The sequence below is a fragment of the Micromys minutus genome, assembly GCF_963924665.1.
Source record: "Micromys minutus genome assembly, chromosome: 13".
NCBI classification, from domain to species: Eukaryota; Metazoa; Chordata; class Mammalia; order Rodentia; family Muridae; genus Micromys; species Micromys minutus.
In genome coordinates, this window is record NC_137982.1 from 39,194,138 (window position 1) to 39,221,179 (window position 27,042).

General features: G+C 40.4%; 1 pseudogene across 1 annotated transcript; it reads left to right on the forward strand.

Moving 5' to 3' along the window:
- The first annotated feature begins 774 nt into the window (after positions 1-774).
- Positions 775-25,653, forward strand: LOC308429187 (large ribosomal subunit protein eL6-like; annotated as a pseudogene). Its single transcript has 4 exons — positions 775-996; positions 1,708-1,917; positions 18,632-18,787; positions 24,780-25,653. The product of its transcript is annotated as a large ribosomal subunit protein eL6-like (transcript).
- The last annotated feature ends 1,389 nt before the right edge of the window (positions 25,654-27,042 follow it).

Below are 27,042 nucleotides of genomic sequence, written 5' to 3' on the forward strand. Positions count from 1 at the left end.
AAAGAGCCAATGGAAGTGCGAGAGAATAAGAAATGGCAGTAGTGAAGGTGTCCTTAAGAGCAAGTGATACCGCTGGCCAGTATATGTGTGGACAAGCGTGCTCATGCCTGCGTGACTACAATCTAAACAAACGGGAAGCCACCCAAGCTTTCCCCAACAGGAGGATGGGTGAAAGAAGGGTGGAAGGGTGGGATGCCCTTTATCTGTCATAGCAACATAGAGGAAGGACAGGAATTCGGGTGCCAAGATGTCTTTCACGAATTCACAGCTGAGGAGGAAGAAGGTTGGCACGTATAAACCAAACCCTGGGATCTCGTTATTAAATTTAAGAGAGGGCTAAATGGATTACAACGGCAGAAGTAAGGAACGGTGGCTCGTCTCGCCCTAAGGCAGGCGAACATGGTCTAGAAAGGTCATAATGAGGACTGTGGTTCCAGTCACCTGTCCACACTGACAGTTTGATCATTGTCACCTCTAGAGAGGGAAAGGTGAAGGAAGGAGAGGGGATGAACGGGACCCCCAGGGTTTCCTGCTCAAGGTCCTCCTTCACTTAAAGCCCCACATTAGAGTTCTTTTTCATGTAAGGTTTTCTAGAGCTGCGTGCTGCTGTGCTGCCCAGACTGGACTGGAACTCATTATTCTTTTCCTCTAGTCAGTGGAGGCACAAACTAACACAACTCGCTCATGTCGATGGATGTCATTTAAGAAATAAATGCAACACGTCAAGCACATCAACGGTGCACCTTGACAGTCAACATTCTTTACCCCTCGGTCATGGCCATTCCCTCTTTCTGTTGCGCTCTGGATGATGTCTCTGACTATTGGGAGTGTGCCCTGGAATCCTTCTTCATCCCGTTCCTCTGTCTCGTTTCCTTTGAAGAAAATGTCGCTTCCCATGTGTTCTCACTTGTGAGAAATACGCACCGGCTAACTGATGCTTTGGTGCCCATGGCTTTGCAACCCTGGGGTCAACTTTACATGGTGGTCTTCATGTACGTATGAGAGTAGCCCAGTTAGCTCAGAGCCTTAATGTATAACGTGTAATGATGGAAGGAACAAGTAGTTCCCTTCGGAAAAGACAGTAAAATACGTTCTTGGTTATTACACCTACATTCTATGAAGTTGAAGTGTCTTTAAAAATTAGGGAGTATAGATGAGTTTCACATCTCTCTGTTAGAAAAACTGATGCCAAGAACAAATATTACATGGTGGTCAGTGAAATGCCGGCAGACAAGTATGGGGTCTTGAGTTTCTATCCTTAGAACCCGCATAAGAAGCCAGGCATGAGGTACTGACCTCAGACCCGATGCCCTGAATGTGGGTACCGGATGCTCCTTAGCTGACCAGCCAGCCTACTTGCATGAGTTTTGGGTTCAGGAAGAGATTTTGTCTCAAAAAAACGGAATTGTAGAACAATCAGGGAAGAACACCCAACATAGACCTCTGGCTTTCGAACGTGTGTGCACACATATGTGTGTGCACTTGTGTGCACACATGCACTCACCAGTGCTATGTAAGCACTAAGTACAACACCTATACAGTGCCCCCACAATGAAAAATCAAGTAAATTAAATATACCTACTCCATGAGACGATTATCACAGACTCAAATATTCTAGACAAAATAAATATAAATACCACATCAATTACGTATATTTTGATTCAGCAAGATTAACATATTTTAACTTTTATTATAAATGGAATACAGCGAAAGCATATTCGATTCCGTGTGGTCTCTGGGATCGATTGCCTTCTGCAGGTGGTTGCACAGCTAGATGGTCATGATGCTACCTTGCATGACTTTGCCCCTGCAGCTCCATTCCTTCCATCCGAACTTACTTTCCTTTACTGCTGTTATTATCAAAATTTCCAGCTAACACCTGGGCAACTGCTAATTACTCCAGAAGACTCGGCTAGGGTAATGAACGTGACATCCCGCTGCACTTCCCATAAATGACTTAGCAAACCTTTCCCTGCATACCCCAGAGACCACTTTCTTTCCACCTGTCATCACCAACACTTCCCAAGACTATGGGCTCCCTGAGAACAGCACTGCGGCCTGTTTCCTTTTTTAATTGCTTCATACCATCTCCTAGAACACGACAAGTAAGTACTATGCTAGGATAGCCCCAGGATGCCACCAACATGCTATTGCCCTATACGCCTCTTCCATTTGGAGAAACAGTTAGAAAGCTTTGCAGCCCAAGGATGAGTTAGAATAAGAGTGTTCTTGAGGGTTTTTTTTTTTTTTTTTTTTTTTTTTTTTTTTTTTTGTCTTTTGTTTGTTTCTTTGTTTTGAGTTAGACAAGATTGCCCTGCCACCAGTCATGGTGAGCTGCACTTCACCATAAGACATCAACTTCACGGCTGCATTTCACAGACCTGCATATATCAGATGTGGAAATGATACATCCGTTCAAATGGCTAACTATTCTCAGGTGCCTGCAAGTGCTCATGACTTGTAGTAGGGTTTCATCGAGGAGGGACAGATGTGACAGGCAGGTACCTGGAGCAGAACAATTCTGCTGCTCTCTGGAAGGGCTGCCAGATAATCTGTTTACCCATATGCACATACTCTCCACTCTAGGGCTTTGTGGCTAAGCAACGGGCCTTTTCATTTTTCCTACACACGCTTTGTTAGTGTGACACTGTCAGACTGTCAGATCATCCAAGCTAAGGGGGAAAAAACACTGTTGTTTTTTCCACAAGGCCTTAGTATCTATTACTAATAATAACAAGAAAATACATGACATAATATGGGTAGACAATCTTTCATTCCATCATCTAACATATAGTGTATGTTAGAAACTATTTGCAATCTGCATATGATCAAATGACTAGGAGGAGTAACAGTTTAATTCTGTATGCTATATTTTGTCCTTGAAAATGTTGACTTGCTTCATTTTTCCAGCTTTCTTTATGTTATTTTTACTGTTTGTTTTCTATTCATCAGTTCTAAAGAAGACTGTAACTCAGTTCATGTTTGCATAACGTTCATGACTTGATGCCCAGGCAGAAAAATTTGTTTAAAACCAGAAAGATAAGAAATAAGGCTCAGATCACAGGTCTTCCTAGCCCAGAGGATATACTGTTTTCTAAAACTTCATCCTATGAAAGGTATATTTTTATTTACTTTTTTATTTTCAAAGATAAATTTAAAAAGTACAATACAAGAATACAGCATATTGAGGAGTGTAATGTGAAAAGAGAGAGAGTTGGGTGCTGGTCGTCTAAGCCAGGTCTGAGGAGCTAACATTTGCTATGAGTGACACACATTTTTCTAGTAGAACACACTTTGTTTTGCTCATATCCTCTCTTGGTTAATTAATGAATTGTCTGGACCAGGTAACTTTCTTTAAGATTTGAAGCAAGCAAGTTAGGACTTCCTTCACTTTGTAGTCAGAAGGTACAATCCAGAACCTAGAGACTTTGCTCTCTTGGTACTAATCTTGACTGTGAACATGATCCTAAGGTTCAGTCTCCAACTTACCCAATGTGAAAGATAAACATTAATATTTTTATTATACAAAGTTGTTTTAATTGTGTTGTATTTGTATTGTTTGAATTATGATGCCCTACCCTCATCAGGCAGCAAAACACACAGAATATTATTTTCAAGGCTTATCTGCTCTCTTTCTCTACTGACAAAGGGATAATTAATTTGTCATTTCCCCCCTCCAAGCTTTCTCTTCCACCCAGCTCTTTCATCAACAGTGAAATCTCACTGGACATCAGCATCTTATCCAGAATTGGTTTGTGTGTGATCGCGAACAAGTTGTTTGACTTCTTGAAGAAGCAGTTCTAGGATCATTAAAATAAAGACAATAGTAGCACCTAGCTCATATACTTGGGTGGCTATGTAAACACAAATGTATGTAATCTACTTGACATGGGGAAGGCATTGCCCCAATAAAACGTAGGATTTTATTTTTAGTTATATCTTCGTCTGAAGGCTGCTAGCAGAATACTTGCTCCCAGACAGCTAGGACAAGGGTATCAAAGCCCACACCCACAAGGCTACAGCTAATCCTCACCTCCCAATAGTGCCACTCCCTGGGCCAAGCATGTACAAATCATCACAGGCACGTTTTTAAGTAAATGTAAGATAATTTATTTTATTCTGAGTAATTATAAAATAGGGTTTTATAAAAAAATAACTGCATTTTGAAATGTACATTATTACTGACACAAGGAAATAAAATTATAAAACTGAAAATTTGTTCTAAAATGACAGAAATAAAAATATTGATTAAGCAACTTTTATAAAAAATATTAGCAGCAATTTATGTGGTGATAAATGCACTAGACTTCTTTGTTTTTGAGTTTAGTTTGTATAATTAAATAGGCAATAAAAGCTAATGAATTAGAAAACCCATCACGTATACCACATTTGACATTCTATTAAGAACACCCTTTTCTTCTATCAGTTATTGTGTTTATTATTAAATATGTTAAACCATTGTGATAGCTTGTAAACATATGAAAGTTTAAGACTCCTAGTGATCTTTGGCATCACTGAGTTTTCTGAGTGGTCACTTGTTACACAGTACATGGTAATGAATTTTGGAAAAGAGCATAGTGATCCAATAAAATCAATAACAATCACCCAGGAGAGGATTGGTTCTTTTCTTCCAAAGCCAGAATGCTCTAGTAACCAAGCCCTAGTTAAGAAAACTGGGAGGGGGTGGGAGTGGGGTATAAAATGAGCATCTGGACCACTGTCAGCAGAGTTCTAACTAGGGGAAGCCTTAATGGCCATGAACAGAGACAATTACTTTTGAAATGGAGAATAGTTTATCAACAATAGTTTTCACAATTATCCCCAGTGAAACAGCAGCAGTCACATAGCTGCTGAGGGAGAAAACCAGTGGTGAAGTAACAAATGTGTTTTAAAGGTTGAGGACAGAGAGAGCTTGGAGGTAATTATACACATAGAAAAATCTGATCTCTGGAAAACAACTACCAATTTATTACAGATCTTATCCACTTGAATAGGTCCAAATAATTCTTTTTTCTCCTTTGGTAATTGGTATCAAACAGTTTAAAAATATTTCACAACACAATGGCATATTTTTTGTGGTACATAGTATCTAGTAACAACACAAGTTACTTTTTAAAATATCTGTGATCTCTGAAGTCATGTCTAGTTCAAGCCCTCTGAGACCTAGGTAGAAGTGCATAATAATAGAGAGCAACGACCTTCAAATTCGGGTAGGCAATGGAGGACACTGCCAATAGCCTATGGGATTTTCTGGTTTGTTTGTTTTTGTTGCAGGGCTGTGTCTCTTGGCTTCCCTGATCAAAACCTCAAAAGACAGAAATTTTTTATACTTGAAACTGGGACTTTGATACACATCTATGACTCTTGGATAGCTTTGTCAACCCATGTGGTATAAGTGTGTATGTGTGTGTGTATGTGTGTGTGTGTGTGTGTGTGTGTGTGTGTGTCTGTGTGTAGGGTGTAGAAATGTAATCTAATTTTAGGTTAATGATATTTTCTATAGCATCCTTAGCGTCATTATTTGTACTCTTCCCCTCTATATTGGTCCTCTTTTGTTCCTTCCCACCTAACCTCCCCTTCTTCTCTTCCCCTTTTACAGTACCAGTATTTGTATCATAAATTCCCCTCTCTAGAGCCTCTCTTACTTCTTTTCAGTATTCTAGTTTCTGTGCTTACTCTATGTTATAAGTATATACATGTGTATTTATATTCACACAAATACATATGTGTATTATTAATATTTACACACAGAGAATTGGGGGCTAAGAATGGCAGATGAAAAAGAACAAGTGGTGTTTGTCTTTCTGGATCTGGGTTACCTCACTCACTAGATCCATCTGTTTACCTGAAAGTGATATGATTTCACTTCCTCACAGCTCAGTAGACCTCCACTGTGCATGCAGCACATTTTGATTATATATCCATCACTTGAAGGACACTAGGTTGTTTCCATTTCCTAGTTATTGTGAATAAGGCAGCAATGAACCTGATTGACCAAGCATCTGAAGTGCAGGGTGTCAAGACATTTAGTCTTATGCCAAGGAGTTAAAAAGTTAGATCTCTTTTTAGCATTCTGAGTCTCCACACTGATTTCTAGATAGTTTGCCCTATTTGGCTACTCTACCCACTGTGACTTGGGCTTCCCTTCCCACAGATCCTCATAGCACGTATTAGCAGTTGTTATGTTCCGCATGCTGATCAAGTGTGACTTTGCATAGCATGGTCCATGGCCCACTTTTAATTAGGGCATTTGTATCTTGTGGATTTCTTGCCTCTTCCTTTCTGAGTTCTGTACACATTCTAGATGTTCTCTTCCAGATGTATACATGGTGAAGATTCTCTGCTGTCTCCCTGAGGACTAGTGCCTCATGGTACTGAAAAGTGCTATGCAAACTTCCAAGATAGAAAAGCAAGAGTTCGACCCAGCTGTGATGCCTATGAGCTACAAAAATGAGTATAAATGCAACATATCTCCAGTGTTGCAGTACAAGCAATTATATTTTTGAGATAACCAACATCCATCTAATTGAATTTGAGTCCTATTTGATAGAAGGGAATTTGTACTCTAAACCTAGCTGACTATATGTGGCTAGAAAGGCCAAGGAACCTAAAGGAAAACCCAACTACTGCCAATTATCCTAAACCAGTATAATTTCTGACTTCATTTTGGATATGTATACTTGTACCCACCCACAAACAAACGTAGATCTCATTATTCATCTAAGAAGCTCTGTTTTGCAGCAGAGAGCACCACATCTGGTGAAGACTTAGAGAACAGTTCATCCCAGAATATCCAACCCAACTGATGCATCTACAATACAGTCTCTACACCCCAGGCTTAGAGGCCATCCAAGAAGGAAGAAAGAGCAGAAATCTTGCAAGATTCCGAAGACCAAGACATCTGCTGCAAGACTGTGTCTTGTATATGTTACACGGAAGCTGTAACAATGAGATCTTAACAGTATAATTGCCTAAACAAGATCTGAACAATGATAACACCAGTTCACATGCCAGTGTAGATAAGGAAAATTCATTTTACACGCCCAATCCTAGAGGAAGCACTGTATGCAATTAATGGCTGTAGTCAGATGGAGAATCAGTCTAATTCCCTAATTAGGTATTCAGCTTTAACATTTTTGTCAGCAGGTTTTGTGTGTGTGTGTGTCTGTGAGTCTGTGTGTGCGTCTGTGTGTGCAGTATACATGTTGGTCCATGTTCCATTACTTGGTAGGTGAATCTCAGGGAGTGTTTGTTGACTCAGCACTGCTGCTACCACTGCTTTGGGGGAAACATCAACACCGCTCAGGGAGTAAAAGAATAAAGTCTAAAATAAGTTGGGGTTCCCTTACTCCTGGGAGCTGGGGTGCAACAGAGTAGTAGGGAACAAAAGATCAGGGGTCCAAGTGCCCACAACGAGGTCGGAACCATCGACCCACCAGCTGAGGGTGAAGACCAACTCGGGCTGACGAAATAGAGAACTCTTATCTGCTCAGCAAAGATAGTGGAGGTTGTCTGTAAGCACAGTGGAGCCTTCTATGGGAGACTTAGGCCGTGGCTCTGTAGACGAAAGCCTTGTCCAGGCTTCCCATGGTGGTTGTGATGGGAGAGACACGATGTTTTATCCATACCGTTTGACTGTTTGTTGTGGAAAATGGATGCATACTAACTTCTCAGGGTGGACCAGAAATTAAATACCTTTCACAGGGAGGGATGTCTGGGAAGGGAAGCTTATTAGCTAAACCCTCAGGACCTCTAAGTACCTCTGTAGCATGGAGAAGTCTGTTCTGGGGCAATGTGACCTCGTGTGGGAAGTGTGGTATGTTGTTCCAGCCAGGAATCTGGCAGAGAGCAGGGAGCCACCTGCTATCTCAGAGTGCCTGAGTGCTGGGAATTCTAAATCCACTCAACCTTACCAAGTTTCCTGGCATGGTCCACTGTCCCGCATGAATGTTCATATATTCACAAATAATAATTCAATAATTAAGAAAGAAGAGGCCGTGAACATGAGAGGACAGGTAGAATTCAGGACACTGGCCCTGGAGTAGTTGGAGGGAGAAGGCGGCGGAAGGAAATGATGTAAAAACAATACTCACATATAAAATTCTCAAAAAACAGCTTTTTAAATCTTGAAAAAAAAAGACAAACAAACAACAAGAAAACAAAACAACACAGAACTTTTATCCTTTCTTAAAGCAATTCCCAAGCTCTGAATAGAATTCACGTCAAATTAGCAAATTAGCCTTCTAGCAAAACCTTTTCCTCAGTCACCTAAGAAGACAGGTGACCTGGCTTTGGTCCTTGTTGGTCTGTGTCTCTGCACACCTGGCCTCAATTGTTCAGCCTCAGGTGGAGTGGGTGGGCTGAGACAAAGCTGTCACACAGAATAATAAATGGCCTCAGCGCTGTGGTTGGCTCCTGCCCCAGGCAGTCTGATGGAGTGGAGGGGCGGGCAAGGACTAGGGGAGGCTCAGGAGGGAGCCAAACAGAAGCACAGATCCTGCAAACACAGACTTTTGACTCTCGAATAATTCCTGGAATTAAGACCCAGTAGTTAAATGCTAGTTAGCACCAAGGCAGGTGCTCCATCTTGGCTGGACAATTGTAAGTACTCGGATAAACATTGGTTGTTGATTTAGTCTCACTGTTTTTAGAGCGTCAGCTTCCAGCCTTCATGTAGAGTTCATTAATTTACTCTGTCCAGCCCCCTATTTATTTATTTATTTATTTATTTATTTATTTGCAAGATTGAGGCTAAGAGCACAGGAGCCAAGATTAAAGGAAGATTCCCACTTCTCTTTATCTCTGTATGTTTGGAAACACTAGTGAATGGGGTGACCTCATCAGCTCTATCCCTTAGGTATGGAAAATGGGAGGAATTGGCATTCATTTCTGAGGTTTGATTATTGGGAGAAAAAATATTTTTAAGTACTTTCAGCTTGTTTCGTGTGTAGACATAATCAGATGTCAAAGAACTGGGAAAAGATGCAGTAAGTCAAGAAAATTCCTCTGAAATGTCAGGAAATAATTTCCGACGGTGATGCGGATGATGCTGTGGTCGCGGTGAAAGGTGGAGGCCTGGGACTAAGAGTGGACGGATGGCTCCCTGGTCACAGGAAGCTTGTAGCACATGGAAGGGGGTTGTCAACACAGCCAGCCAGCCTTTCAACATGCTGTGTGTGGGAAGGTGACAGTAGGCACAGGTGTTAGGGGGCCCCAGATGGGAACTGCTCCTATTCAAGTGCTCTAGAAACGGCCTCAAAAAAAATGGGTAGCAGACTGAGAAAAATGTAAATGTCCTGAAGTCAGAAACACTGAAGAGAACAGTGTCTGTAAATCATAATAATGTGCACTTGGGAAAGAAAAGAGCAGCTGAACAAAGATCCAGATATCTAGCTTAGTGTTCCTGGTGTTTGGTGGCTTTGTGGGCAGAATAAAGACAAATGGAACGAAGACAAAGAGGTTATAAAGGCTCGTGGAACTACAAAGGGCAGGGACTAGATGTACATCCTACCCAAGTCCACGGTGCCAGAAGCCTTTCATCCCAACTCAAGGGAGGCCAAAGTGGAACTTTATAAGTTCAAGGCCAGCTTGGTCTACTTGTCTATAAAATGAGTTCCAGACCCTATTGCAAAAATAAATATTCTTTTCTCTTTGTGCCTGCTTCCTGTGCTTCTTTATCTGGATAGGGTTTCTGTCCAGGGACTACTCTAAAATCATGGCCGACATCCAGCAACATTGAAAAATGAGAAGGCATGCACCTTACTCTATATGCCAACATAAATCTCGGGCAACACTTCAACTGCCTCAGGCCCAGAGACTGAGATAATGTTAGGCTGGTTTAGATGGCCGAACCTGGGTCATATGGCCATTTCAGAGAAGGGAACAGAATCTGCTCCCCTACCCAGGTTTGCTTTATGAAGGTAGTTGTGGGTCCTGCTCCCACTCCGGCATAGAAGGTGTGGGATGCGGGAGTTGACTGCAGTTAGCCCACACCGTTGCCTCCTGGGTGTTGGGTCAGGGGAAGCCCTGGAACAGGGCTAGGCAAGCACAGTCTGAGGCATAGGACAGTCGGAGCTGGCTCAGGAGTCCCCAGACCTGCAACAAGACCCGGGCTGTCTGGCTCTGAGACACCCAGGCATCTCTGGAAACACAGGAGAGCTGATAATTATGTTGGGGCCCATGGGCTGGATCTAGCCTGGGGCTGGGGGAAAAAAGGCAGACTCTGGCAGGTCCTGCAGGGGAGTCCTTGGCTTGATGGCCTTCTACGGGAGATTAGACAGTGGCTATGTTGGCAAAGGCCTTCTCCATGACCCCACAGCAGATCCCGATTAATATAGGCAGTTCTTTTTTTTTTAAAGTTTTTATTGAATATTCTCAGTATTTACTTTTCAAATGTTATCCCCCCCCACTCCCATTACCCCTCCTCCTCCACTGTTTCCTTGAAGGTGCTCCCTCTCCCAACCTCCCTCTTCCACCTCAGCGCCTTGGCATTCCCTTACACTGGGAAAATGAACCTTCTTTAGACCAAAGGTCTCTCCTCCCATTGAATCCAGACAATGCTATCCTCTGTTACATATGCACCTGGAGCTATAGGTCTCTCCGTACGTGTTCACTGATTGGTATTTTAGTCCCTAGGAGCTCTGGAGGCTTTGGTTGGTTGATAATTTTGTTCTTCCCATGGGGTTGCAGACCCTTTCAGCTCCTTCAGTCCTTTCTCTATCTCCTTCATTGAAGACCCCATGTTCAGTCCGATGGTTAGCTGCAAGCATCCTCCTCTGTATCTGTATGACTGTGGCAGAACATCTGAGGAGGTATCCCATGGTTTTAAAGCACTTATTGTTATGTCAGAAAGTGGATGAGTAAAACCACACCCTACTTCTCAGGGTGGGCCTGAGGTTACATGCCTTTTTCAGGGAGGAGTGTCTGGGAAGGAAAGCTTGTTGGCTAAGCCCTCCAGGCTTTTAGGTACCTCATTAAAATGGAGATCTGTCTTGACCATACATGACCACAGGTCATGGCTTTTCCTACCTGTGGCTGTGGGGGGGGGGGATTGGGGCATTGTTCTTACATGATTGAATGACTGATGGCCACAGATCTATGAGGAGCTGCAGCTAGTGACAGGAACTTGGTGGCCAGGAGCAGGCAAAGCTCCTACCATCCCTTCAGAGTCTCCATGACTTTTAGCCTTAGCTCAACTGGGGGTCACGCTACCTTTCACGATCCCACACTAGATAATTGGCAAACCATAGAAACTGAGGCAATCAATATTCTTATGTGGGAATACTTGTTGAATAGTACCTTGTGGCTTTATCTTAAACAATACTCATATGACTATTTTAAATGTCAATTTTTTTCTCTAATTAAAAAATCTACCAGTGTACCTATCCCAACTTTTTCAGATACTCTTAGAAAGTAATGATATAGTGATTTACTAGAAGACGATTTTCAATGCATATTTGAAATCAACATCTCTGTGAGGGAGTACATAATTATCTAGGGTATCCAAAGAAACAGAACCTATGCATAGACAGACAGACGGACAGACAGGAAGGAAGACTGATAGAGTTAGACAGACAAAGAAGAAAATAGATAAAAATGTTAGAACCAAAATAAGCCAGTTGGAAAAATATATGATATAATATTATTAGGAACTGGCTTGAGCAATTCTGGAGGCTGAGGTTTCAAAGAGACAGGATTCAATAACATGAGGACTCACAAAGCCCATTAATTCTAGTCCAGAAGCGGGAAAGGAGAGCCATCCCCTTATTCAGGGATGAGATATTCAGGCAAAGATAAAATCTTACTCAGTTTCTTCATCCTTAATGAACAGAAGGATGCTCACCCACATCCCAGTTCAAAGAATAATGTCATCCACAAACATCCTCACAGATCCATTGATAAATAATATTCCACCCAACACCTGGGTATCCTGTGGCTTAATCACATGGACATGTCTACTCATCCTCTTAGAGCCCAGGTTCAATTCTGGAGTTGCTATTAAATACTAAATACAAAGAAGAACATGGGATGAAAGCACAGATTTCTACAGTGCCTCTTTAACACACAAAGGACATTTCAATTGGGTTACACATTATACCTGTGGATGTTTGTATGCCTTTGTAAATATGCAAAACAATTACAAATAGGCTGGAAGACATTTTCCTAAAAGCCCAGGTCATCTGCTATGGTATGTCTGATGCATTAGAAGAAGCAAAGTCCAGCATAAATGAAAAACAAAAATAAAATGAGACATGATTAATACACTTTATTTGAAATTGAAAAGAATCTTAAGGGTTAAGAATAAAAGTGCTTTTTGACTATTATCACTAGTCTGATGATATTTTCCCTGAGTTCTTGGGAAATAAAAGGTTTCCTCTCTACCTCTGCCTACTCTCCCTCTTTCTCTTCTTCCCCCCTCTTCCCCTCCCCACCTTCCCTCTGAGTATATGTGTGTTTAATATTGTGCCTTTTCTTTCATGTGGTTTCCTCAAGGTCTGTTCAATTACATTAATCATCAACATCATTTGGAAAAAAAGAACCTGTCCAGCCAACCTCAACTTATGATTTGTAAATTTTTACATGGAACTGTAGCTGCCTACCAAAATGACTGCCCAGTCTTTTTCTGATTGCCAAGAAGCATATACCTCAGGAAAATGGTGTAGAACTAATTGAAATGGCATCTAGATCTTTGGCTCTACTCTCTGCTCTCTTTCCCTTCTTTACTTACTATTGCGCTTCTAGACCTGCTCTTCTCTCTGATTCAAGGTGGCCTCCAGGAGCTCTGTGTTCTAGTCTTTATAGTCCTAGTACAGATGAAGGAAAAGCATATCTCCTTTGAGTTGTACCAATGATCTGCTTTTCCAAACTTTTGGCTTGGATTGGAATTTATGTGCAATCTTGAAGCAGTCTTAGCGACAAAGGAAGATAGGTTCTGACCAAGTGTAAGTTACACGTTAGTTGTCTGAAACTGAAAACAGTGTGTGACAAATTTTCTTTCAAAAAATACTAGGGGATTGTTGTTAGAAAGTAAGGGGATAAACACAGGTGTCAAGGTTCTCAAATGCCACTAGACAAGCCCAGGAGCAGACAGTGGTGAAAGTAGACTTTCTAGAAATGGCCTCTTTGAAGGATTATGCCCATAATGAAAATATCTGTTGATGATAAGCATCCAGGGAAGGGCAAACACCTCTCCCTGTGCCAAGTTCAGACAATGTCTACAACCGTGATACCTCAGTCCATGTCTTCCTCTGATTTCTACTACTTGTGTTTGAAATTTCAATAAACACTTATAGAACCTGTACTTTAAAATTGTGTACATGTATTTATTGTATGTGGGGGTATTGTAGATACTATTGTGTACAAGTAGAATTCAGAGGAGAATTTGTGGAATTTTATTTTTTCCCATGAAGTAGACTTTGGGGATTAAATTTGATCATCAGGCTTGGGAGAAAGCACTTTTACCCTCTGAGCCTTCTAGCTGGAAGTTTTAGTTTTCATGGTGTTTTCATTTATTCATTCATGTGGAATACTCCCCCAAGAATGCCCTTCTCATTAACTCAGGCGAGTTCACTGTACATCAATAGGGGATGACTATGGGATGATCTCTAAGTTTTCATTGAGATTTATTCTAATTACCTATAACTATCTATTTTTCAGATACAATTTTATTAAGCCTAATTCATTTAAAATCAAATATTACATTTTACACCCAAAGCCAGAGGTTGATATCTAAACTGTTGTGTTTCAATCTCATCAATTTCTTAGCATTTAACCCCATTTTCCCACCAACTGAAATACTTTAGTGTCCAAACTGTTGGGAAACTATATCTCCTTCTTGTCTGTATCTCTGTCCACTGCATATAGCATGATCTGAGATTAAAACAAAGCTTCAATAAATTTCTCATCCTTCGTCATATTCTTGTTCTGCCAAAGGCCTCTGAAGCAAAGTATCTAAAGCCAGACTTGGAGGACATGGGTTCTATAATCCTGCCCCTGTGTTGCTTTCTTTTGATGGTTTCTATAAATAAGAAGAAGTAGATAACATTTATAGAACACTTCTTTTCTTGAAGTTTTAAAGTCATGGGGAAAATCTGTGTGCAGTCGCTCCTTTATTGATTGCACTTAGATGTGACCCCTGGACCGTCTACCTAAATGATCTGCTTCACATGAATCTACAAGTGCGATCAGGTAGAAAAAATTAATGCTTTTAAAAATCCTCAATGTAGCCTTAAAAAGGCAGTGGTTTAAACACACTCCTAAAGATTTATGAGACAACTCAGCATGAAAAGCATTGCTATGAAATCCGACAGACTCAGTTAGATCCCCAGAAACCATGTAAAGACAGAAGGAAAAACCAATTCTACAAAACTTATCGCTCTGATCTCTACTCACACAGTGACAGAAATGGGTACACACACATCATACACATGCAAAAGTAAGAAAAAAAATACTGAAAAATGTTCGAAGGCTCTTATGTTTCCTTCAAAACCGTTAAGCAACTCTTGTTGGCTTCTTCTATAAAATATAAAAATTAATTAAAGGATGAACTCTTTCTATTTTCAAAATCTATCAGTAAGGTATAATTATCAGAACAGTATGGCAGTTGGCATAAGGAAAGATAAATATGTCAATAGATTAGAATTTGGAGATCAGAAATATATCCACATATGTTTAACATCAATTGACATTTTTAATAGGCAATTTTTCTCTTTATTTTAAGTTAGAAAAGTGAAGAGTAATTATGGTTGTTTGATGGCCCATTGACAAATCAGCAGGTCCATTTCCCATTGAAACTATACATAGGTAAGATACATCAAATTTGTGTCTTTTTCTTACCAAAATTTGATATTATTCAGTATAATAAAACTCTTAGATATAATGTTAAAGTTGTAAAACATAGGCCCATTTTAGAGCCAAGATTTAAAATTATTCCATTTGAGGACAGTGCATAGGAACTTGGAAATAACACTGTAAGGGGAGCCTTAGAGCCCTTGTGACATGAGGACCACATTGGAGAAGAGGTTACTAAGCTTAGGTAATGTGGAAAGAAAGGTGAAAGATTGCTCAGATTCGCAGGTGCATTCAATCTGCCACACAAGGGTTGCATGTATCCTCAGATAGCTCTATGTGCAGTCCAACACAAAAATCAGCCTTTGAAAAAAAAATTATGTGAAATTTTTGCATTCTTTTGTGTAATTTTGAATGTATCTAGAACCTTTGTAGACATAACAAGGTTATATCACAATGTTAAAATGTCGGACCAGTCAGACAGGTTGTCCTTTGCCTGTGTACATGTTTAGATACATTGTCAGGGAAAGCTAAGCAAAAGGAGTCATTAATATATCTCTTGCTCTAACCTTGATGATTACAATTTCATTCCATCTCTTCTAGTCTCCAAAAACCAGTTCCCCTCAGGTTACCAATGTGCTAAAGTTACCAAGCACGGGTCATATTTTTCTTTTTATGTCACATAGTGCTTCTGTATTGTTTTGTACCCTTGACTCATCTGTTTATGTGATTTTACTCCCTGATGGATTCAGTGATTCCATTCATTTAAATGACTGTGCTGGCTAGTTTGATGTCAACTTGACACAAGGTAGAATTATATGATAGGAGAAAATCTCAATTAAGAAAGTGCTTCCATAAGTCTGGACTGTAGGTAAACCTGTAGGGCATTTTCTTAATAAGTTATTGATGTGGGAAAGCCCAGCCTATTAGAGGTGGTGCTGCCTCTGGACTAAGTAGTCTTGAGTACTGTAAGAAAGCAGGCTGAGCAAGCAAGAAGAGCAAGCCTGTAAGCAGCACTCCTCCATTTCTCCTGCTTCAGCTCCTGATTCCAGGTACTTCTCTGAGATCCTGCCCTGACTTCCCTCAGTGATGGAGAATGGTGATTAAAGCCAGAATCGGGGAGCTGAAGCTCACATCCAGAACTATCAACATGAAGCAGAGAGGTCAAACTAGGGATGTCAGGAAGCCTTATAGCCACAGATACACTCTCAGTGACACTTCTTCTAGCAAGGACATACCATCTAAGCCTCCCCAAACAGCATCACCAACGAGGGCCCAAGTATTCAAATGTCCTGGAATAAGGGGCCACCACCCAACCCTCCATATCTAACGATTAATATTGTACTTTTCTTTCATTTAATAGCTACTTGCCATTTTCTTTGGAGAAATAGCTATTAAAATGTTTTGTTTTATGTGATTAGGTTATATTTAAACTATAAGTATGTAAAAATTCTATATAATCTATACACAAATCTCTCACCAGTCCTTTGATTTATGAAGGACACTTTGGGGTCTTGTTTGTTTGTGATTGAGTTTGAAGGGCAAAGGGTTTCCATTCTTACATTCTTTTTTGTTTGTTTTGTTTTTATCACTGTGAGTTTGTTGTTTCTTCTGGAAACAAACACCATAAGTTGTCTGTGCCTTCCTCTCCCTTTTACAACTTCAGTTCTTCCTCTCAGATCTGTGCTCTGGCTTCCATCAGTTTGCCTGCAGGGTGTCAAAAACTGCCCCAACTTTATTCCTTTAAGTAGGTGTCCTGGATACACAACAGCCTTTGTTGAAAAGAACTCTGAAGTTTTCTGGAATCATTCTTTCTAATGGTGCTTAAAAGAGGTGCAATGTAACAATGCCAGCATTACTGTGTACATCACAGGAACTCGTTTCTGACCCATGGACAGTGGAAGTCCAAGATCAAGGACTGGGGAACTCTCTCTAGTGAGGGTCCACTTTCTGGCTCAGAGATGGCCATCTTCTTGTCTAGTTTACACGACAGAAGTGGGGTGTCAGCCCTCTGGGTTCTCTTTAATAAGAGCATCAATGAGTGTTGTGTCTTCAAAGATCACATGTCCAAATTTAGAATGTCATAATACAAATTGAGGCAGGCAGATAGAAAGTCAAAATATATTTTTTTTATTTTGGTGTGTGTTTGGGGGGATTACCTTCATGTGTTTCCTGTGTAGCACCCAAACTTCTTTTCATGAAAAAGATTCCTTTTTGCATAGATATTGAGAAGTTTAAAGGTAATTTATTACTTCCCCATAAACTGAAGGACTAAATTCCCAGAATTTATTAACTTGATCTATTCTTTAGGAAACAAAGGCTGAGAAGAGGCAATAATGACTGCATGTGAAAGCTTGCGCTTGGGGAAGCACATGGCTAAACCCCAGTGCTGGACAATCAGAAGATCTTGATTGATGTGGGAGGGTTACAAGAAACAAAAACACTTAAATAAATATAAACTGGGCTAAAGTGGTTGTTCAGTGATTGGTCACACTGGCTGCTCTTCCAGAGGAACAGGTTTGGCCCTCAGCACTCACATGATAATTCACAGATACTTGGAACTCCAAGGTCCATGGGATGCAATGCCCTTTTGTGAGCTCCACAGGCATCATAAATCTATGGAGCACAAAATATGTGCACTCAAAACACTCATGCAAATAAAAATACTAAGTATTTTTAATTTAATATATATATAGTCATATGAATTTTTAGGAAGCGATCCTATAAAGAATGAAAAAGGCCAAGACATAGATGATGTTACATGCTACAAATACTAAGAATATGGCAAATTTTGATTTGTTTGTACTTTGAAGGAATTTAAGCACTCATTAGTTTTGTAAGAGACAAAAGCACGAATCTGTTAACACTTTGGAAGGGGCTTTAAAGGTTATATGGTGAAATATTTTAAATAAGTTGATTCTAAATCCCATTTATTTCTAAACATGTATTTCTTTCTCTGGTCGAAAAAAAATGCTGCGTGAGAATGAAAGTTCTTCATAGTCTGGGGTATCATTTGTAGACACCCCATGCCACATGTAATCACTTGGTCATCCTCTAGGCTCTCTGCTGTATCCTTCCCTTGACGGTCACAACTGAAAATTACCACGTGTCCCTGAAATGTCACCTGACACTAAGAATGTTAATCAAAGCTTCCAGGGTCACAGAAGCAGTAAATACTCAGGCCAAGGTTTTACCAGCTCCGATTGCACACTCTCCTTATCTACACATATCAAAGAACTAGTGTATTATGTTGCGCCACAATCAACACAAAAATGTACTGTTTAATTAGTAAAAACAATAAGCAACAACAGACACAAAAGTAAGTCAGACCGGGAGGAGAAGAGTTAAGTGGGAAAGGAGGGGTGTCTGACCATGAAGACTAATGTGGCATAAGGACACAATCTCCAAGAGCGTTCAGCTGGGCCCAGAAAGAAATTGCCTTTTGCTTCATTTCTTTGGGACAAATATTCCTGCCTGATTTGATAGAAATGGTATTTTCTCTGCATATACCTCTGAGCCATAGTCTGAGATGCAGAGATATTACTTGCTGGAACCAGCTCAGTCAGTATGCTTGAATAAGCAGAGTTTTTCCTCCAAGCTATCAGAAATGGAGCTGACTTCCCAATAAGCAAATCATAATGCAGAAGAATGGAAAAGACAAACATTCATTCCCCCCAACTCGTGCTTACATTAATCTGATTAATTAAAGCATGAATGAAAACTATTTACTTGTGCCTGTTGTAAAAGAGCAGCATTAAATTACTTCTTCACCCTGGGAGACACACTGTGATTCTTGGCTCCCTTTCTGTTTCTAGCCTCATTGCTTTCTCATGCTCCCCACTAGTTGAAGCTGGGCCAGTGCATCCTCACTGAAAAGGGCTGTGCTGTTTCGTTGATGGCAGAGTTTAAAGAACATCTGGGGTTTTATGTCAAAACCAATCACAACACTTTTGCCAGAAAAGCTTATGAGGGTGTCCAGCCAAAGACTATCCAAGATGAAGTGAGAAAAATGAGACTTATTTTGACCTTTCTAAGGACTTTCCCAGGTCTTAGTTCTCTACACAGTCTTCTCTTATCTAGTTAAGGTTTCTATAAATATTGTTTGCAAGCAGCAGGTTTATTGCAACGCTTTAACTGTTCCTTCTCTGAGTGTAATGGTTTGGATATGCTTGGCTCAGGTGTGGTAGTATTAGGAGGTGTAGCTTTGTTGGAGTAGTTGTGTCACTATGGGTGTGTCACTGTGGGTGTGGGCTTTAATACCCTTGTCCTAGCCGCCTGCGATTTAGTATTCTCCCAGCAACCTTCAAACTCTCAGCTTCTCCTGCATCATGCCTGCCAAGATACTGCCATGCTCCTGTCTTGATGATACTAAACTGAACGTGTGAACCTGTAAGCCACCCCCAACTAAATGCTGTCCTTATAAGAGTTGGTGTGGTCATAGTGTCTGTTCAAAAGGGGGGGGGGGATGCTTCAGTGGCCAGTTATAGTGGCACATGCCTAAAACCCAACTAATGGAGAGGCCAGGCTTGCTACATAACAAGACCAGATCTTGCTTCATCTGAAGGAAAAAGAAAGAGGAAGAAAAGAAGAAATATAGGGAAAGGAGGAGAAAGGAATTCTTAAAGAGTTTGTGAAACAAGGCCAAAATTGTTCAGACAAACTTCCTTTTACCGAGATTCCATGCTGTCTTTGGAATCTGCCTGTAACCTGCAATGTTTGCCCATAGCAGCCATATTAAATATGGGAATGAGACTTAAAGTCATCTCTTGTCTTTATTTAAAAGAAATATTAAAAAAAAAAAACATAGAGTTACTAGGGTTTGTTTCTTAATGCAGAAATGAAAATAACTACATAGGAATCTAATTACAATTAGAATAAATTTAACTAATAATTAATTATGCATGACACTGAATGCCATAGAATGAAAGCCATTAGACTGTCAAATTTCTTGGCAAGAAAAGCAATAAGCAAAGTCATGCTTAAGTACACTGTCAAGGTTTATTTTCCTTTTTTTTCTTTCATTATTTTTATTGGATATTCTCTGCATTTACATTCCAAATGTTATCCCCTTTTCCTCTTCTCCCTTCCCTTCTTTCTCCTCCTCTTGCTTCCATGAAGATGCTCTCACTCCCACCTCAGTGCCTTGGCATTCCCCTACACTGGAAAATGAGCCTTTATTGGACCAAAGGCCTCTCCTCCCATTGATGCCAGACAATGCCATCCTCTGCTACATATGCAACTGGAGCTATGGGTCTCTCTATGTATACTCACTGGTTGGTGTTTTAGTCCCTGGGATCTTAGGGGTACAGAGGTTGGTTGATAATGTTGTTCTTCCCATGGGGTTACAAACCCTTTCAGTTCTTTCAGTTTTCTCTCTAGCTCATCCATTGGGGTCCCTGTGTTCAGTCCAATGGTTAGCTGGAAGCATCCTTTGTATCAGTATGGCTTTGGCAAAGCCTTTGAGGAGGCATCCTTATTAGACTCCTGCCAATAAGAACTTCTTGGCATCAGCAATCGTGACTGGGTTTGGTGGCTGCTAGGATAGATCCCCCAGTGTGGCGGTCTCCAGATGATCTTTCTTCAGTTTCTGCTCCTTTGTCCCTTTATTTCCTCCCATGAGGATTTTGTTCTCCCTTTGAAGAAGAACGGAAGCAACCACATTTTAGTCTTCCTTATTTTTGAGCTTCATTAGGTCTGTAAGTTGTTTCTTGGATATTCCAATGGTTTGGTACCTACTTATCCTTGAGTGCAAACCATGTGTGACTGGGTTACCTCACTCAGGAGGATATTTTCTCGTTCCATATATTTGCCTAAAATTTCATAAAGTCATTGTTTTCAGTAGCTGAGTAGTACTCTGTTGTACAAATGTACCACATTTTCATATCCATTCTTCTGTTGAAGGATATCTGAGCTATTTTCAGTTTCCGGCTATTATAAATAAGGCTGCTATGAACATAGTGGAACATGTGTCCTTGTTAGATGTTGGAGCATCATATGGGTATATGCCCAAGAGTGGAATAGCTGGGTCCTCAGGTAGTACTATGTCAAATTTTCTGAAGAACCGTCAGAGTGATTTCCAAAGTAGTTGTACCAGCTTGCAATCCCACCAACAATGGAGGAGTGTTCTTCTTTTTCTACATCTTTGCCAGCATTTGCTATCACCTGAGTTTTTTATCTTAACCATTCTGACTGGTATGAGGTGGAATTTCAGGGTTGTTTTGATTTGCATTTCTCTGTTGACTAGGAATGTTGAGCATTTCTTTAGGTGCTTCTCAACCATTCAATATTTCTCAGTTGAGAATTCTTTGTTTAGCTCTGTACCCCAATTTTAATAGGATTATTTGATTCTCTGGAGTATATTTTCTTGAGTTCTTTGTATATATTGGATATTAGACATCTATCAGATATAGGATTGGTAAAGATCTTTTCCCAATCTGCTGGTTGCCATTTTGTCCTAATGACAGTGTCCTTTGCCTTACAGAAGCTTTGTAATTCTATGAGGTCCCATTTGTTGATTCTTGATCTCAGAGCATAAGCCATTGGTGTTCTGTTCAGGAAAATTTCCCCTGTGCCTATGTGTTCTAAACTCTTCCCCACTTTCTGTTCTATTAGTTTCAGTGTACCTGGTTTTATGTTGAGGTCCTTGATCCTCTTGGACTTGAGCTTTGTACAAGGAGATAAGAAAGGATCGATTTGCATTCTTCTACATGCTGACTTCCAGTTGAACCAGCACCAATTGTTGAAGATGCTGTCTTTTTTCCATTGAATGTTTTTAGGTCCTTTGTCAATGATGAAGTAAGCATAGGTGTGTGGACACATTTCAGGGTCTTCAATTCTATTTCATTAATCTACCTGCCTGTCTCTGTATCAATACCATGCAGTTTTTATCAGGATTAATTTGTAATATAGCTTGAGCTCAGGAATGGTGATGCCCCCAAGAAATTCTTTTAGTGTTGAGGATATTTTGTGCTATCCTGGGTTTTTTGTTATTCCAAATGAATTTGCAAATTACTTTTTTTAACTCTATGAAGAATTGAGTTGGAATTTTGATGGGAATTGCATTGAATCTGTAGATTGCTTTTGGCAAGATGGCCATTTTTACTATATTAATACTGCCAATCCATGAGCATGGGAGATTTTTCTGTCTTCTGAGATCTTCTTCAATTTCCTTCTTCAGAGGTTTGAAGTTCTTGCTATACAGATCTTTTACTTGTTTGGTTAGGGTCACACCAAGGTATTTCATATTGTTTGGGACGATTGTGAAGGTTTTTTTTTTTTTTAATTTCTTTCTTAGCCTTTTTATCCTTTGAGTAGAGGAAGGCTACTGATTTGTTTGAGTTAATTTTATAACCGGCCACATTGCTGAAGATTTTAATGACCTTTAGGAGTTCTCTGGTGGAATTTTAGGGGTCTTTTAAGCATACTATCATATAGTATTCAAGGAGAAATATTTTGACTTTCCTTTGCTGTCTAATTGCTCTGGCTAGGACATCCAGTACTATATTGAATAAGTAGGAAGAGAGTAGACAGCCTTGTCTAGTCTCTGATTTAGTGGGATTGCTTCAAGTTTCTCTCCACTTATTTTAAGATTGTTTACTGGTTTGCTGTATATTGCTCTTACTATTTTTAGGTAGGGGTCTTGAATTCCTGATCTTTTCAAGACTTTTACCATGAAGAGGTATTGAATTTTGTCAAATTCTTTCTCAGCATCTAATGAGATGATCATGTGTTTTATTTTCTTTGAGTTGGTTCATATAGTGGATTATGTTGATGGATTTCCACATATTAAACCATCCCTAAACCCTAGGGATGAAGTTTACTTGATCATGGTGAATGATCATTTTGATGTGTTCTTGGATTTGGTTTGCGAAAATTTTATTGAGTATTTTTGCATCGATGTTCATGAGGAAAATTGGTCTGAAGTTCTCTTTCTTTGTATAGTCTTTGTATGGTTTAGGTATAAACATAATTTTGGCTTTGAAGAATGCATTGAGTAGCATTCTTCTCTTTCTATTTTGTGGAACAGATTGGAGAATAGTGGTACTAGGTCTTCTACAAAGGTCTGATAGAATTCTGCACTGTTTTTTTTTTTTTTTTGGTGAGAGACTTTAGATAAATGCTTCTACTTCTTTAGGGGTTATAGGACTGTTTACAAGGTTTATCTAATCCCGATTTAACTTTAGTACCTGGTATCTCTCTAAAAAATAGCCTGTTTCATCCAGATTTCTCAGTTTTGTAGAGTATAGGTTTTTGTAGTAGGATCCGATAATTTTTTTAGTTTTCTCTGTTTCTGTTGTTATGTCTCTCTTTTTATTTCTGATTGTGTTAATTTGAATACTGTCCTGTGTCCTCTGGTTAGTCTGGCTAAGGGAATATCTATCTTGTTGATTTTCTCAAAGGACCAGCTCCTGGTTTTGTTGATTCTTTGTGTGGTTCTTTTTTATTCTACTTGGTAAATTTTTCAGCTCTGAGTTTGATTATATATATATATATATATATATATATATATATATATATATATATATATATATATATATATTTGAGAGCTTGGGAGATGGTCTGACCATCAAAGACACACAACCAAACCATTAACATTTAAACAAGATAGAAGGTAAGAAAGGAAAGGGAAATGATTATGTAGTGACCTAGAATTTATTGTTGCATTTACCCCCAATTACAAGCTCTTTAGTCAAGTGGCAGATCCATCACACATGTAGACAAGAATCTAAAGCAAAAGAACTTTGCACTGGATGTTTTTAAGGGTTTTTGCTCTTCTTTTTCAAGAGGCTTTGGTCTTTTTTTTGCGGGTGACCCTGGAAGCTTACTAGTTAAGTCATTTGTCATCCATGCTCATGCTGTGAAATAAGTTCCATTGAGCTGTTTGGTTGTTTTGTCTTCTCCTGTAGTCCAGGTTGTCTTGCTTCCCCTCTGGGAACCTGTACAGAGCACATTAGTGTGGATAATCTCAGTTGATGAGACAGGAGCAGTTAGAAAGGCTCTGCTCCCGTGTCTTTGGGTTCACATGCCATATTTCCCGGAGGGGCAAAGTCAGAAAAGGAGAGCCTGGGAGCTATTTCTAGGGTGAAAGTGCTGCTCCCATCCCTTGCTTCTGCCCACAGGGTTAATAATACTCTGTTCAGCACCCACACTCACGCTTTCATCCCAGCTGGGGACTCTTCAGATCTGCAGTTTGCCTTCTGCTTCCACGGAGATTGAGTCAATGGAGTCGTTGCCACAATGGCAGAATTAAATCAACAGTGTTAACTCACGGGGACAGAGCCTTATAGCTATGCCATGGGGAGAAAAGACAAGCCAGCGCGTTTCAGTGGACATTGCTACCAGCTCTTGCTGGCAATAATTCCAACACAGTCTTGTAGTAGTTGATGATTGCGGAAATATCCTCACAATTATATTTCATGCGATGGATCCTCATAACCTTGAAGGTGAAGGTGAGAGAGAAGATCAATAATCCCGTGTGCTGTGGGACTTAGCTTTTAGGTGGTTAGGGAAACTCTTCAGAGCCTCAGTGTTCAACATCAGTTACTTGGAAAATGGATGACATCGGGAGAAAGAAAAGAAGAGGAAACTGACGTAGTACGTTGAAGAAGAGAGGAGGAGGAGGGGGAGAGAGAGAGGTACAAGTCCATATGGTAACTGAGTATTCACCAATCTTTAAGCTCGGGGAACATCATGGAGAGGAGGTAGAGGTCTCTCTGCAAAGAAGGAAACAAACAACCAAAACAAACAAACAAACAAAAAACTACAACAAAAAAAACACAGCTACAAGCAAAACAAAACAAACAACAATAACAGCACCACCCTCAAGAATCTCATCACAATGTACATGCCTAAGCCTGAATGCTCAGACAGAAATGAGTCACAGAGTGATTTTTTTTTTTCAGAAAAGACAGCTATGGTTGCGATTTTGCTTAGGAAAAAAATATAGATGCTTTTTTTTTTTTTTTTTTTTTTTTTTTTGCCCATTTTGCAAGGTGGCTGGTGAAAAGGCGGAGAAGCCTCATACAAAGGAAAAGATGCTCCTGCCTCCAAGGCCCGGTCCGATGCTGCAGCCAAAAAGGGTAACCCTAAGGTTAAAAGGCTCAAGAAGGCAACGCTCCATTGCAGCCGAAACTCTGTCCTGGTTAGAGGAATTGGCAGGTACTCCCTATCGGCTATGTATTCCAGAAAGGCCTTGTACAAAAGGAAATACTCAGCTGCCAAGACCAAGGTTGAAAAGAAGACGAAAAAGTAGAAGGTCCTTGCTACTATCACAAAAACAGTTGGTGAGGACATGAACAGCGGCACCCGGGTGGTGGAGCTTCGAAAAATGCCTAGGTATTATCCTACCGAAGATGTGCCTGGGAAGCTACTGAGCCATGGCAGAAGCCCTTCTATCAGCACTGAGAAGGTGGCGCTGCAGCATCGCTCCCGGGACTGTCCTAATCATCCTCACCAGGCGTCACAGCCACAAGAGAGTGGTTTTCCTGAAGCAGCTGGGCAGTGACATGCTACTTGTGACTGGACCTCTTGCCCTCAACAGAGTTCCTCTGCGCAGAACACACCAGAAGTTTGTCATTGCCACCTCCACAAAAGTCGTTATCAGCGAGGTTAAAATCCCCAAACAGTCCACTTACTCCAAGAAGAAGCAGCTGCACAAGCCCAGGCATCCGGAGGGCGAGATCTTCGACACAGAGAAGGAGAAATACGAGATTACAGAACAGCGAAAGGCTGATCAGAAAACTATGGACTCGCAGATTTTTGCCAAAGGTTAAAACCGTTCCTCAGCTCCAGGGCTACCTACGATCTCAGTCCTCCCTGACAAACGGGATGTATCCTCCCTCACACACTGGTGTTCTGGATTGCTAACAACTTCATTAAACAGCTTCATATGTTTTAGAAAAAGTATTTTGAGTAATGGAGAGATGGCTATAAAGTTAGTGGCACTGCCTGCTCTTCCAAGGGCCCAGGTTCGATTCCCAGCACCCAAATGGTGGCTCTCAGATCCAGGGGATCTGATGTTATCTTCTGACCTCCACAGGCACCAGGCAAGCATATGGTACACAGGTACACATGCAAACAAAACACCTACTAAGGTAAGATAAGAGAAGATAAAAGATGATATGGGTGTAGTTGCTAGTGGTTGGCACGGAGCATACATTTTTTTCTGCTTCAAAATGAGTTGCTCCCAACTGAGAACCCATTACATATCTTACCCAAAGTGTAGTTTCAAACCTGTCAATTGTAAAAAAAAAAAAAAAAAAAAAAAAAAAAAAAAAAAAAAAAGGCCACTCTGGAGGAAAGTGAGTGGATTTGTGCTAGTACAGAAGGAGCCCTTAGAGTGAGCTTTAAGCGGTACTTAAAACGTGTGCATACCTATTAGCCCATTAGATATGATGTCCAAACTCAGCTTTTGATTTAAATATGCCGTTCTTTACACCTAAGAGGCTGTTATCAGATGGGAACTATGGGAAGAGGAGAAAAGAGAAGCTGTCAGAGCAGAGGAGCAGGAGCCTGGGCACATGGTGGGAAACCTGAGCTTTGTTGCATTCAGATCAACTGCCATTCTGTTTGTCCCAACGGCAGAACTCCCACTCATATATTTTAGGCTCTCTGTGCTGGTACTCTGTTCTAAACTTACAAGGCTGGATGACTCCTAACTAACAAGTGTTAAAAATACTGATTGTAGCTTGGGAATTTTTTTTTTAAATGTGTGGGTGAAGAATTTTCCTTCTTCCCAAAGTTCAATTGAAGAAGGGAGGCTTTTTAACATTTATTTTCAAACACATGGGTTGGGGAGCCATGGGATTGGTTCTCTGCAGTTACATGGACTCACTGTTTCCACAAATGTATGACAGTTTCCACTTAGCTAGGTATATTCTCACCATCCTTGAGGAGATGGTCAGAGGTAGGGATCCTCGAGTCCTTTTCAGGGCAGGTGAGCTATTTGGGCCCCTCCCTTTATAATCAGAGCAACTTGACGAACCAAGGTTTCCAACAGTATGTGCTGTAGAACATTGGCCCCCGGAGATGATTCAAAGGAAAGCACTGCTTCTAAGAGAAGGGTCTCTGCTAAAGAGTCATCACAACTCATGTTAGTCCTTTAGAGTCGGGAGACATATTTCAGGATAATATATTTTCAATCTATTATTTGCTTCTCAATGATCTCTTCTTTTCCATGGCAAGAGTGTGGGGCATGAATGCCAAGCAACTGCGACTACGGAGAAAAAAGAAACAGAAAGCAGGTACCTGACAACC